We start from the raw sequence: 15,425 nt of genomic DNA on the forward strand, positions 1-15,425 counted from the left end.
CTGGGGCAAGCCATAAGTGCTGGTAATGGCGTTGGGTCAGCTACTATTCCCTCGATAAGTATGTGGGGGGCGTTAACGGGACCGTGCATCCAACAATACGCTTGAGTGCCCTGAGCGGCTCGATAATATAGTTCCAGATCAGGAGCCTGCAAGCCTCCGTCCTCATAAGGTCGGATTAGGATATCCCAAGCCACTCTGGGTTGTTTACCGGCCCAGACCAGACGTAATATCAGGGTATGCAGCTGTTTAAAAAACGTGCTAGAGAGCACCGTGGGGATATTGCTGAACAGGAACAAGAATCGGGGGAGTACGACCATTTTCAACAGCGAGGTGCGGCCCATCAGTGAGAGAGGAAGGCCGATCCATTTCTCTATGTTGCCTTCCAGTTTGGAGACCGAAACGCCATAATTTTCTCTTAGGACCACCTCCGCGTCTGTGTGGAGCCTTATTCCCAAATATCTGACAGAGTCCGTGGTCCATTGTATAGGGTAATCAGAATCTACTCTGTTAGTGGCCGTGGTGAGAGGGAACATCACAGTTTTGCTCCAGTTCACCTTGATCCCAGATAGTGACCCGAACAAGACTACCTCTCTCAGTAGTCTCGATAAATTTGGGCTGGATCTCGCACATAAAGTAGGGTGTCGTCCGCATATGTAGATACTATCAGGTTGTAGCCAGGGAAACGGATACCTCTGTGCCCGTGGTACTCCCGTAAGGCGCACGCGAGGGGCTCTGCCACCAGGGCGTAAAGGAGAGGGGAGAGAGGGCAGCCCTGCCTGGTGCATCGCCCAATACCAAAGGGTTCCCACGTGAACGATCCTATGCGGACACGCGCTGTAGGTGATATGTATAGTGTATTCAGCAGTTGTATAAATAGTTCCCCAACACCCATGTGCAGCAGCACCGCACGTAGGAAAGGCCATTCGACAGAGTCAAACGCCTTTTCCATATCCAGGAATACCGCTACTGCCTGTACTTCCTGTCTCGTATGTTGGAAAGCCGCAAATACTGTTCGCAAATTATAGGTCAATGTACGGCTGGGAACAAATCCCGCCTGTTCGGGGGCCACAAGGGTCGGTATCAGTGGACTAATACGATTCGCGATTATTTTTTGCAAAAATCTTGGCATCCACGTTAATAAGAGATAACGGACGATAGGAGGCACAGTCCTCCGGAGATTTACCCGGTTTCAGGAGAGCTATAATGACTGCTTAACGCATTGTTGGGGGCATCCGTCCGTCTTCTGCGATCTGCTCAACAAGCTTCAGTAGCCTGGGGAGCAATATCTCAGAGAATGTTTTATAGAACGAGACAGGAAAACCGTCGCTACCCGGCGCGCTACACGCCCTTATAGATGACAACGCCCAGACTATCTCTTCCCTCTCGAATGGGCGCGCCAGGAACTCACGGTGAGTGTTGGTGAGCCAAGGTAATTGAATGTGTCAGATAATCCATGATGCGTTCCTCCGACATCGGGCCCCTCGAGGCGTATTGTGTAGCGTAGTAGTCGCGAAAACGGGCCGCCGCAGCTGCCTCGTCTATCTCCTCTCCAGTTAGGGGGGAGCTCAGGGCTGACCTCGCTGCATTCTGTCTGCGTTGTTTGGCCATCTTGGCCAGAACCGCTCCAGGGCGCTCACCCTCACCATAAGATCTGGCAATAGCATATTTACCAATATGTTTTACCTCAGCATCCGCCTCTTCATTATATTCCCGAATCGTTTGCGCTAGTTCCTGCGTCAAATCTACGCTCGGATCCAGAATTCGACGCCCTTCTATGTCTTTAAATCTGCGCTCTAAGAGCGACAGTCGATCACAGATGGATTTGAGGACTCCAGCGTGTTTAGAAATAAGGACACCGCGGATATATGCCTTAAAGGTCTCCCATACCGTGGTGAATGAGTCTACGGAGCCCTTGTTTCTGTCACAGAAGTCTTCAATTGCGGTAGCCACCTCTTCTCGAAAAGCGTCATCAAGCAGTACATATGGGGGTAGTCTCCAGGAAAAAGGTGGGGGTCGGCGCGCCGGTGCGTCAAGTGCAACCAGTACCGGGGAGTGGTCCGAATAGGTACGCGGTAGCGTCTTACACGCTTGTACCCTGGAGAGGATGTGCGCAAAGAGGAGCCAGTAGTCGATGCGGGTATGTATGCCATGTTGTGACGAGTAGCGCGTGTACCCCCCTTGAGTTGGGTATTTAGTCCTCCAAACGTCCTGTAGTCCCAATCTAGTCATCTCCGCATCAAGGACGCGAGCGGAGGCCGATGGGCGTTTGCTAGGTCTGTCCAACCTGTCCAGGGCGGGGTTCCTTGTCAAATTTAAGTCTCCACCCCACAAAATTTGTCCCTCACCAAGATCTCTGATTTTGCGTGCTAGGTTTACATAAAAAGAGGGGCAGTCGAAGTTGGGGCCATACGTGTTAATCACGTGTAATGTCATGCCTTTACCAGTGCGTTTCGTAATAACGTATCTCCCTTCAGGTTCCGTAGCAATCGGCTGAAAGGTAATAGGGGACCTAGGGTTCACCCAAGTCAGCACCACTCTGGCGCTAGAGGTGAAGCCCGCAGCGTGAGCGCGGTTATGGAGACCCCTGTAGCGTAACGTCGAGCTGTCTGACCGCAAGTGGGTCTCTTGTAAAAGTGCAATGTCAATCGCATGTCTTGAAAAGTACTGAAGGACCTTCAGGACCTTTCTGTGGTCGTTCAGCCCCCTAACGTTCCAAGTCAACAGTGTAATAGAGTCACCGTCTTGTGGTTTTTGCGTCATGTCAGGGGACGGTGGGCAAGGAGGGACCATGTCATCGTCTCGCACGGGACTGGTCGCATTGTGAGTAGTGTGATCGTATGTCAGCAAACACTGTACCGTTTGCAGTAAAGCATTGCATGTATCGGTCAGCATCCCCGCCAAGAAAAGTCACTGGTGTATCCTTAACAAATTTGCATTCAATAAATTGCATAAACATCAACAAGAAAATATCCTGCAACAATACCCTTCCCCCCGCCCACGCATGCCCAACCCCAACATTCCCGCTACCCCCAACTCTGCTCCCAGCCCACCCAGAAATTTCCCCACCGCTCTCCTCCCCGCCACCCGTATCCCTGATTCAAATCCAAGAACAGATAAATGAACTATACTAAAAAGAAAGAATAATGCCCTCGATATAAAGGGCAGGCAAGGGGGGTGTTCAACACTCAGGGGCGTAGGTAGCCTGCTCTCAACTAGTCAGAGAAAAGAGATAAGAAAAATCCTCTCCGCCTCGCTCTGCACCCCCGCCCAAATAGGTCTAGTATTAGGTGATAGTCGGTGCCTTCTGGAATGTTCTGTATATGTCCAAAATCAGTGTTGTTCGCTACGTATTTGCCGTGGCTCTCTTAACTCACAACTCTACCCCTTCTCTATATACAGTATGTAATATAAGCATACAGACCCAATCTGGTGATTAACTATCGAGTTTCTTTCTGTAGCAGGGTCACAGTTGTACTATGTGTGGTACAATAAAAGGCAGATATTTCTCACATTGATAAAACTCAATCACTTACCCAAATAGTGAAAATTAGCCTATTCCCCCCCATGTCACTCCCAACTCACTGTTACTTTGCGGTTCCTCAGCGGACCACCATATAGTCACTATGCTGCCACGGCGCTGTTCCTCTACTGTATGGCAACGCCAGAAGCTACAGAAAAATATCAGGGCATTCCGCAGTCACTGCAATAAACTTGTACATTTGTAAGTGGGCCTTAGAGTCAGTCTTGTTCATCCATGGGTCCTCCCGAAGCCTTCTCCGATGGTTCAACTTCCGCTAAACGTTGTCGGTCCTTCTTCCAGTCTTTCATAGCTTTCTGAAGTGCTTTCGGGTCTGTAAATATTGTAGATCTCCCCTGCCTGTTGATCCGCAGCTTGGCTGGATAGAGCATTGCGTAGTCGACTCAAAGCTCTCTCAGTTGGCGTTTCATGGGGACGAATTGGCGCCATGCCTCCTGTACTCTAGCCGTGAAGTCGGGAAACAGGGATATAGTGCTCCCCTCGTATTGCAGAGGTTGCTTCTCTCTAGCTAACTTAAGAGCACGGTCTCTGTAATTCAATAATTTTGCTGCAATTGGACGAGGGGGGGCCCTTGGCTTTAGTGTCGGGCCTAACGTACGGTGCGCTCTCCCCACCACGAACATCTCGGAAAACGCAGATTCACCTAATAATTTCTTGAGGAGGGCCTCCACGAAGAGTTCCATGTTGCCGGTAGGAGTGCTTTCCGGCAGGCCCGTTATACGTATATTACATCTTCGTGACCGCGCTTCCAAGTCCTCAGCCTTATCCTGCAATAGTTGGATCACTTTACCCAGCCGTTTGTGCTCTGTGTCCAGGGTCGTCTGGGCCTCCTCCACCTCGCCAATGCGTCGCTCTTACATGTCAAGTCGTTCGGCATGCTTATCTAGTCACTCTGCCATGCGGTCCATGCGGTACGTCAAGGCGTCCATCTTTGTACCCAGAGACGCAAAGCCGCCCTGTAAATTCTTTTCCATGGCGAGCAATATGTGGCGCAGATCCGTCTCGGCATCTTCGCCCCCTGTCGCTTTTTCTGGTCCAGCATCCTCTTCTTGGGGCGGAATGTCCATGTTTTTGGGCTTTTTGCTAGTGTCAAATGATATCTTGGGTTGCGTTCTATCAGAGCAGCCCATCTCGAGTTCCAAGGGTCTCAGCCCCCTTCCACACAATCTCTAAGGCCTGTCGCTTCGTCAAGGGGGTGTGTTATCCGAGCGCGTCTCTAGTACAGAGCATACAAAAATGTTTCCGCCGCCAGGCCTGGCCGCGTCTGCAGTAACCCCCGGGCGTTGAATGGTGGTCCGAGCAGTGACACGCCCGTCCCCTTCATTACAGGAGACCGCGATTCACAGGGTATGTGCTAGCAGTGTCCGCTATTGTATTAGTAATATAGCGTGGAGGGGGATGGCTCTGCACCACCAGCCAGGACGGACACTTCCCCCATTCCGAAGAACATGGCGTCGCAGGAAATTCACTGACTCAGGCTAGATCGCAGACCCCCTGTGAGCTCACTCAGCACCGCTACAGTGGCTCCCCAGTTCAGCGTAGGGGAGGCCGGGGAAGGAGAAGCGAAGGATCCAGGCCTCGGGTGACCGTCCCTTTCCGTGCCAGTGTGCCCCGTGGGTTACTATGGCAGGTGACAGCACGCCATCTGGGCCCCTTCTGGGACGAGTATTGTATGTCCCTCGGTATGTGCAAGCGCGGGGGGTTTGCCTCGTGTTCGTGGGTTGTCGTCCCTCTCGGCAAAAATGGCATCACCAGAGGTACTCTCTCCTAGATCAGGTCCCCGCTCCCCTGTGCGATCAGTCAGTACTTCCACAATGGCGCTCCAGTTAAATGTTGGAGAGGGAGAGTGGTGGCAGGATTGGGGGGGTCCAGATCACGGGCAACTCACCCCCCTTTGTGCTCTAGCGTCTCTTGGGTCACTCCCACTGGCAGCAGTTCGACCTCCGGGGACTGTGGGGGTAATTAGTGCAGCCCCCCCGGCGTGCATAAGTGTCCTCACTACTCAGGGGTGTCCCAGCCTGTGCGCCGTACCTCAGGTAGGCCTCGTTGTTATCGGCGCCCCCGCAGCTAGCTCAAGGCCCCAGTATGAAATCCAGGCCTAGTGTGACCTTGAAGCCGGGCGCTCTCGTAGAAAGCTGGCGCCGCACCAGAGTCCCAGGGCCCGGCGTCACTCCTCAAATCGGCCGCTACACACACCGGCACTTGCCTGCTCCACGCTCGATCAGCCGCGGCCTTGCAGGAATTCGAAGAGCCGCCGTCGTGATCTCCGGACGTGCTCTCCGCTCAGCGGGTCTCCAGGGTGCAGCTTCTCTACTGCACAGCTCTCCGGTAGGCCTCGGCTCTGCTCCAGCCACCGCGCATCGAGGCAGGCCGACGGTGGCTCTTCGCGGGACCAAAGCCGGTCGGCTCCGAGCTGGTGTCCGCTCTACACCACTCGGATAGTTTTGGGGGTTTTATCTGCTTCCTTAGGCACCGGCACTCGTAGGATAATTGCATGAATATTAGTTTGGGCGGAGGAGCAAACGTTTCAGGCGGCCATCTCCGATGCCGGCTAGCTCCGCCCCCCAGATTTGATAAGTTTATAATCTATTTCTCATCTACATCCTTGAAAATGGCTGGAAAGGAGAAAAAGGGTCTTTTTAGAGCCTGTGCCACCTGCTCTAAAAAGAGACTCTACACCGATGACCCACATGAAGACTGTATATACTGTCTTTACCCGGACCACCAAGCAAAGGATTGCAGGGTATGTCGCACTTTCTCTAGTAAGACCCTTAGAGATCGTGAAGGACACCTTTTAATTTGGCTTCAAAAGATCAAGGCCAGAAAGGAGGTGGTTTCTAGTGATAGTGACCAGGAATTCTCCTCTTCATCCAGGAGATCTCAAAAAAGATCAAGATCTCCTCAGGCTCATTCCTCAGGGGACCGTCCTGAGAAGGCCCTAAAAAAGACCAAGACAAGGGTCTTCAGGGCGTAGTCCTTCAAAATCTCCTCAGAAAAAGCCAAAGGAGAGCAAAGAACTCATTGTGAAAGAAAAATAATAAAAAAGAGCTTCTTCTGAGCCTTCAAAGACACCACCGTTGGCTCCTGCATCATTCAAGAAGCCATCCTCTAGTATTCCTGAGGAGAAGGTGAAAAAATCGATATTGTCGACGAGACCGTCGACAAAGAAATCATCGTCTACGGTGACGACCAAGGTACAAGAGCTACCATTAATTGTATTGGAACCAGCGTCGACGACAACAGCATTGACGACAGTAACATCGACGGTTGTGAGGATGACGACGGGATCGTCGTCGACGGTGATGACAATGAGGTCGTTGACGGGAATATCGACGACGATTACTATGTCGTCGGCGAGGAATGGATCTACCGCACTGAAAACAGCTTCGTTGACGGTGGTATTGACGACTATCTCATCGAGTAAAATTACTCCATTGGTCCCGTCGCACCTTTTGGCGGAGGAAGAGTCAGATGATGAAGAGGATGATGGGCTTTTGGGTATGCCACAAGCCCATCTGAGCTCCATGTAAAATGTCAAGAAGATGATGAAGAAGAAGGGTATGAAGAGTATCACAGCATCTCATACCACCGCTACCAACAAGAGCCTCAGGAAGAGATGTTGGCAATGCCATTATCCATGTTGATGGATTTGCAATCCATGTTGGCTGATTATAAAAAGAGGTTTCCTCCATCAGAAGTTCCTCAGGACGTTCCACCTTCACGTCCTCGTTCAATTCCGGCCACTCCAGTCCGCAGTAGGGAGAGCCTGCTAGACACTGCTCCGCTGACACCTCAGGTCCAACAGCAACAGGATCCTGGGACCACAGATGATGAGGACCGCGAAGAAGGGGAGCTAATGGAGCCTCACAGAGAATGGAATGATTACCTGATCCCAGCTCCACCATCACCCACCCAAGTACCGGCGGATTCTCCACCAGTGGATATTGGTGGATTCCACAACTTAATGGAGAGCGGCAAAAAGATTTCAGCTACCAATGAAAACAACTCAAGCAGAATGTTTTCTGTATAACTTTAAGGAGCCCTATCAAAAATCAGTCAGGTCTATACCAATTATTGACCTCATATGGAAAGAAGGATTACAGGTCATGACAACTCCAGCAACGGTTACACCGGTACTGGCAAGGCTGGACAAAAAGTATAAGGCGCCAGAGAACGCCCCGGCGTGTTTACTAGGCCTTCCTAAGCCGGACTCAATCATCTCGCAGGCTGCGCAGCAAAAGTCAAAGAATCCAGCAGCACCTATTGCAGCACCTCCGGACAGGGTGGGATGGCGTTTAGATAACGCAGGTAAACTATTCTCCTCCATGTCAGCGCTCCTGGTCAGAGCTGCTAATGCCCTTGTCATCCTGGGCAGATATGACAGACAGATGTGGTGCGATATAGCACCCTATGTCGACCTCCTCCCGGAAGACTCTAAGCAGGAGGCGAAGAAAGTTTGCAGGAAGGGGAGAGAACTTCGGCTGAAGTTATTGATTGCACTATGGACATAGCTACCACGGCCTTTCGTTCCCACGGAGGAGCAGCAGTTTTGAGGCACCAAGGTTGGCTGAGGGCCACTTCCTTTAGGCCAGAGGTCCAAAATAAAATTATGGACCTACCCTTTGACGGGGAGGATCTTTTTGGGCGCCTGGTGGATGAGCCCCTTCAAAGTATTAAGAAAGACACGGATACAGCGAAATCCTTGGGTGCGTTACAGTACCGGAAGGTACCTTTTCGAGGCGCCTGTGGAAGAGGACAACCCTCGTATAGAGGTGGCTTCGAGCAGGGAAGATACACATCCTACTTTTCCTCTTCGCAGCCCTATCGGCAGCAATATGGACAGAAACATTCTGGGGGCTACTGTAAGTCCACTCCCAGAGGACGATGAGGTCGTTCTGGAAAAGATAATAATAAAAGACAATGACAACCTACAGATTGCAGGTCCTTCCCCTCCTGTCTTGTCAAATGTTCCCCTGGGTGGAAGAGTGACTTATTATTTACCAAAGTGGCTGAAGATGACATCGGGCAAATGGGTCCTCCACATAATACAGTTCGGACATACATTGGAATTCCTTCACTTTCCTCCTCCCACGCCACCTACATATCAAGAAACAAAACACCTATCTCAGATGCGTTGGGAGATTCGGGCAATGCTCCGAAAGGGAGCAATAGACCCGTTGCCGAACTCCCAAAGAGGACGAGGATTTTATTCCCGTTTCTTCTTGATCAGAAAGGATGCTCTCAGGTGGCATCCAATCTTGGACCTAAGGTCCCTAAATGCCTATTTCAAGAAACAGTCATTCAGAATGGTGACCCTGCAAGATATTCTGCTGCTCTTAAACCCAGGAGATCAGATGACCTCCCTAGATTTACAGGATGCATATTTTCATATCCCCATCCATCCGTCCCACAGAAAGTTCCTTCGTTTTACAGTGGCCATTGACCATTACCAATTCATGGTGCTGCCATTCGGCCTAAATCTGCACCAAGAATATTTACAAAATGTCTGGCGCCAGTGGCGGCCTATCTAAGAAGACAAAAACACCAAATATTTCCATACCTGGACGACTGGTTGGTAAAGTCACCATCGCAGGAGGCAGCTCACGCTTCAACTGCGGCTTGCATGGAGTTTTTTGTGGACCTGGGCCTGACCTTAAATTTGGAAAAATCATCTCTACGGCCACCCAGGACGATCAAGTTTCTAGGTGCAATCCTGGATACATCACAAAACAAAGCATTCACATCCATAGAGAGACAATTGAGACTCGTTTCTCTAGCCAAGGAATTCAGCAAAAGAAAGTCTCTTTCAGTCCGAAGATACAAATCGCTTCTGGGGACAATGTCCTCATGCATACCACTCATTCCCATATGTCGCTTACGGATGCGGCCGTTACAAGAAGAGCTAGACCTTCAGTGGTGCCAAGCAAAGGGATCCTTTGAGGACAAGATAAAAATCACGCATCCACTGTTGAAGGCAGCAAAGTGGTGGACTTGCAGGAACTACGTCTCGGTGGGTTTCTCTTACCTGATCGAACCAGCTCCGTTGGTAGTTACCACGGATGCCTCGCTCAAAGGATGGGGAGCAGTCCTACAGGTGTTACAGGTCAGCGGCCGATGGAACAAACAGTAACAACACCTTCACATAAACCTATTGGAATTAAGGACAATGGGATTGGCATTGTTGGCTTTCCTGCCAAGAATAGAAGGGCGATCAGTGTTAGTGCAGACAGACAACACAACTGCAATGCACTACATAAACAAGCAGGGAGGCACAAGATCTCTCTCTCTCTCTCTCTCTCTCTCTCTCTCTCTCTCTCTCTCAAGAGAAGCTCAGAAAATATGGAAATGGGCGATAGATCATGGAGTGACTCTGAAGGCCATACATCTTCCAGGGGATCAAAATATAACAGCGGACACCCTCAGCAGGCAGAAGACGACCTGTCACGAGTGGGAACTAGATCAGGGTACGCTGATGACCATCTTTGCCAAATGGGGAATACCAACGGTGGATCTGTTTGCCACAGCCCGGAACAAGAAATGCCGATTCTTTGCAAGATGGCGTCACCAGAGGGGATCATGGGGGAATGCGTTTTCGATGGCATGGTCAAGCGTCTTTGCCTATGCTTTTCCGCTGATTCCCCTCCTGCCACGAGTACTCACGAAAATGAAGAAAGAACCGTGCAGGATAATACTGATAGCCCCTTGGTGGCCCAGGCAGCATTGGTTCACAGAGTTGCTCCTTTTATCAGAGACCGAGCCAATACGTCTTCGGCCAATACCAGCACTACTGACTATGGAGAAAGGACAAGTGCGGCATCCAGACCCGACATCTTTGCAATTAGCGGCCTGGCTCCTGACTGCGGAGAATTTCAGCACTTGAAATTTGCAGCAGAATGCAGAGAAATCCTGGCAAAGACAAGAACAGAAAGCACTGATAGGACATACAGGATGAAATGGAAAATATTCTGCTTCTCGTGTCAGGAGAATGAATTGCATCCTCTGCGGTCAGAGGCGCGTCAGATCATCCCATATTTACTGAGGCTGGCGAAATCTGGATTAGCCCATGCCTCTATTAAAGTGCATTTGGCGGCGATTTCAAGATACAGGAGAAATTCAGCACGTCCTTCTCTGTGGTCGGAAAGAATTATGAAACAATTCATGAAGGGGTTGTTTAGAGTTTACCCACCCATCAGGCCTCCACCACCTTTATGGCAACTGAACATTGTCTTATCACAACTGATGAAACCACCATTTGAGCCAATACACAAAGCTGATCTGAAATTCCTATCCTGGAAGGTGGCTCTATTAATAGCTCTAAGATCAGCCAGAAGGGTGGTAGAAATACAAGCCCTTACGACGCAAGAGCCTTTTCTACAATTCAGAGAAGACAGATGAGTCCTCAGAACGAATCCAAGCTTCATCCCGAAAGTACGAACGGACTTCCATTTAAATGAGCCCTTAATCCTAAAAAGATTCTTTCCTCAACCATTGACGGCGGCGGAAAGGACTCTCCACACTCTACATGTCCAGCATTGCCTAAAGTTTTATTTGCAAAGGACAAGACCTTTTAGAAAATCTACACAATTGTTTGTGGCTTTTAGTGCCCCAGGAAGGGTTTTCCGTTATCAAAACGGGGAATCGCGCAATGGATCTCAAGTGCCATTCAGTTCTGTCATCAAGCAGCGGGAAAGCCATTGACAGCACGTGTTCGTGTGCATTCCACAAGAGCGGTATCAACCTCAACTGCTCTATTTTCAGGCGTCTCCATTCAGGACATCTGCAGAGCAGCCACCTGGAGGAGTACGCATACCTTCACCAGGCATTACTGCCTAGATGCTCATGCAAGACGCAGTGGGACAAGCAGTACTGCGGAACCTTTTCCAATAACGGTGAGCCTCTTTCTCATCCCTTCTTCCTTTGTTTGGTAAGAAAAGCACATTTTATTGTTGATTTATATTGGATATGTCTTGGAGGGGCAATATGTCTATGTATATATTGATACGGTTACTACTATGTGCAGATATCATGGGTTACATATTGTTGAAAGGAAGGTGACAAAAACAAATTCTGCTATAATTTACTGCTCGCTATTCTGATTCAGGTATGTGAATCTATGAAAGCTCCAATACTGGAGTAAGAAAACAAGTTACTTACCTGTAACTGTAGTTCTTCAGTATTGAAAGCTTTCATAGATTCACATACGCCCAACCTCCTCCCCTGAGAGGCTCACCTCGGATTTGGCACGAAAAGTATTATAGCACAAATGCCCGAAAATCTGAGGGGCAAAAGGTTCTCTTAGGAGGGTTCTAGGGGTGAGTGGCTCTGATTGGCTAAGGGACAAGTTTGCTTCTTTTTTACATAACAAAGGTCATGGGTTGCAAAAGGGAAATGGGCGTAGGCCTTTTTCAGTTAGCTATACTGCTAACCATTGCTTTTTTATGTACCGTAGACTCCCGTCTCGACGACAGGGGAAATGATTACCCATAATGATACCAATACTGGAGAACCAAAGTTACAGGTAAGTAACTTGTTTTCTTCTCTTCTGTCTCCACCATGGTTAACATTTTGATTTCATAGTTAAATCAATCATTTTCTTGCTTTTAGCATTTTGAAAACTTTTAAGAAATGTACATTAGAAATGTTACTACCTTTCTCATATTCAGAAACTCAGAACGTTCAAAAGGCACATTTATGTGAAAAGAGGGGTCAATATGCCATTCTCCTCAGCCATTGGTGGTTGTCATTCAGGTGGTTGTCGGACCATAGTAGCAGCCATTGGTGGATGTAACAGTCATTAATGATGTATGGCCAGCATATGTCCATGTCATTGGTACAGCAATTAATACAGCCTTTGTTAGTCTGCATAGGCAGACACATTTCTTTTTCTTCTTTTTCTTTTGAAATAAGTGCTTGCTCTCCTCTCTCACTTTCTGGCCTGTATTGGCTGCCCTCCCCCTCCCCGCAACTTTGGAGCTTGACAGTTGTCTCTGGCAGTTGCCTGTCCCCTCCTCATACCCAGTACTGGGAGTTGGTTAACTGGGCTTGATAAGTAAGAACAGCGGGTGCAGCAGAGTGGGCGCTGAAGTGGTGCAGGTGCAATAGGTCATGTAGTCATGGAAGTGCATCTCGTACAAGGTCAGTGCAGGCCATTGGTAGTTCTGCATAGCATGCAGCCAGTGAGAGTGCTTGGCTGTTACTTCCGGAGTTATGGGCTGCGGCTGTCTCGCTGTTTGGTGGAGACCCCTCCCCAGGCCCATATTTTGGGGACATACGATTCAAACCATACCTGCTCTACAAATTTCAGAGGGCACCAGCTGCTTGGACTGCATCTTAAAGGGTCCACAACCCTTCGTCAAACACAACGGTGCTGCATTTCTAGCCAGGACTGTGCCGTGCAGTGTCTTCATCGGCATGGAGCCCTTGCTCACCCCCTTTCCTTTTACATTTCTTCCACACGTTTCATGCTTTGCCTAATTTTGCTTTCCTTTAAGACTGCCACTTCATGTTCTCCATTCCCCCTATTGGAGTTTGATATTAAGGGGATCTTCCTGTTAATAATGGGACAAGTCTCTACATTTGTTGTCCAGTGGTTCAATGTTAAAAGCTCCACCATAACATGTGGAGTTAGTGTGACAGCGTCACTTGAGATGTCATTGTGACAACCCGAGATGAGCTCTCTTTTGGCTGTCCCTATTAGTCACACCGTCTATATGTTATGTTGTTATTCTTAACTGCAGCTCAGATTTCTTGAAGTTGAAAATGCTGTCTTGCTCACGGGGAATGTGTGATTGCCACAGCTTCCTTCTGTGTATGCCTTGTTCCCAGCGGCGGCTGGCACAGTTGAACGCGGTGAGACGCGGTTGGGGTGGGATGGGGGGGAAGTCGACAGACAACAGAATAGGTATAATTATATAATACCTTATCCGTGGTTTGTCGGCTTCACCCCCTGTCTGTCGGCTTCACCCCCTGTCGTGCCCTGCCCCACAACTCCACTGCACTTACCTGTCCCGTCCGCCGCTGCTTTTTCCCAAGTGTATTTCTTTTTTGATTGGCCATTAGCCAAGACCTTTTGAGTTGGCTTGCTTTTGTTTGTCATCTTTTGTATTGCTTTCTTCCATCCTGTATTTCCTTATATTTCCTTCTTTTCTTCTCGTACCCTTTTTCTTTCTTTTTTTCTTTCGGTCCTTTTACCCTTCATTAATTCTTTTCTTTTTTTGTTTCCTTCCTATTATTCTTCTTTCCTTTCTTCTTTCTTTTTTTGTTTCTCCTTTCTTTTCCTTTTTTCCTTGCCTTCAACTTGCGTGAACTCGAGCTATGAGCAAATCAATGTGCTCTAGTTATCTTTGCTCTAGTTAATTTTACCTTTCTTTCTTTCTCTTTTACTCACTCTTTCGTCTTTTCTTTCTCTTTCCATCTTTCGTCTTTTTTTCTTGATTTGTTTTTTGCCTTTTGTGTCTCTGGGCAAGAGGCTAGCAGCCAATGGCAGACCAATTGGTTTTTTAGATCAAAATCTTTTGATTTAACTAAAATTATATGTATATTATACTTTAATACGGTTTTCAGCCAGACGTCATCCATAAATCTGTTTAGACGTTCACATTTTTCTTCACTGACTCTGAAACCGTCCTAGCAAGAGTGTGGAGATGTTACCTCGCTCATCTGCAGTAGCTCACTCCGCTAAATGTGCTGCTAATTTTGTCTATTTATTCGTGGTCTTCCTGTCGGCATCCGACAGAAGCATCAGAACACAGAGCTGGCTGAGCTAACTATTAGCATTAGCAACAATCATTGTGCTGCAAATACCGCCTCTCAACTCATTTAACATAAGGAAGTGTTTACCAGAACTGGCAAGTTTACAGCTTACGTATATATATTTTTCCTCTTGTGTGAAAGACTATCTACCAAAAGGCTTAATGTCTTTTTTGATATCTTCTGCTTCTTAGACTATTTTTTTCCCCAACAGACTTTAAATTATGGAGTTTTTAATGATATACTTTAATGGTAAAATAAAAACAAAAAGTATCTATATGGAAATTATTGTTGGCGAAAAGACAGGAACAGGTGAATGTGTCATCTCGACATTTGTTCATTTGCCAGCTTTTGTATGCATTTTTGTCTTCCTTTATACTTAATTAAGAAATTGAAAAACCTACATCCCTAAAAGAGTTCTCTTGACACGGTCTGTCCTACATGATTAAAACAACTCAATCCAGTAATGGCATGATAAAGAATTCAATACAGGAGCCAGGTTTTCAGCATTTCACTAAACTTTGATAGATGTTCTTAACCTCTGAAAGAATGAGGAAGTTTATTCCACGTATTTACTCTTCAGACCTTGAAAGTTCTCTTTCCAGGTAGAGAGCTTGTTCATGAAGAAGGCTAGTTATTTGCAGGTGACTGAGCGTAGTGTTGGATATTTGTGACATTTTGAGTGCTATTTTCAAGGGCACCAAACCAAACAATTTAAGCAAATGTAATATTGAGAGTTTCTGAAAGGACCCCGTTTTCACAATGTAAAGATCAAGGGAACATAAGGGCTTAGACCTACCTAAAACTTGGCTAAGATGACACAGGATGACTCTTAGTGACAGTGTCGGTCTGTCTGACACCCCAATTCTCACTGAATTGGGGGGCACAACCATTGTGTGGGAGAACCCTATATATGAGGGCTGAGAGGGAAGAGCATCATGAAGCAGTAGGTAGGAACCACATTGGCTCTCACTCATTCACCTATTGATCCTATCATACATTTATTCAACTGTCCATTCACAAATTCAACATTCACTCCAGTCACTCATTCAGCTATACTCGGTCATCCATCATTTATTGTAACGATATGTTGATTTACTGATTTATTCATTCCTTGACATCCAAGTTTCCACTTAAC

At 48.0% G+C, this 15,425-nt stretch overlaps 1 protein-coding gene across 2 annotated transcripts in view; it reads left to right on the forward strand.

Annotated features, from left to right (window-relative positions):
- Positions 1-15,425, forward strand: part of TRIM37 (tripartite motif containing 37) — a 1,276,082-nt gene that overhangs the window by 504,782 nt on the left and 755,875 nt on the right. The window lies entirely within an intron of this gene.

Source organism: Lissotriton helveticus, chromosome 3_1 (genome assembly GCF_964261635.1).
Source record: "Lissotriton helveticus chromosome 3_1, aLisHel1.1, whole genome shotgun sequence".
In the NCBI taxonomy this organism is placed as follows: Eukaryota; Metazoa; Chordata; class Amphibia; order Caudata; family Salamandridae; genus Lissotriton; species Lissotriton helveticus.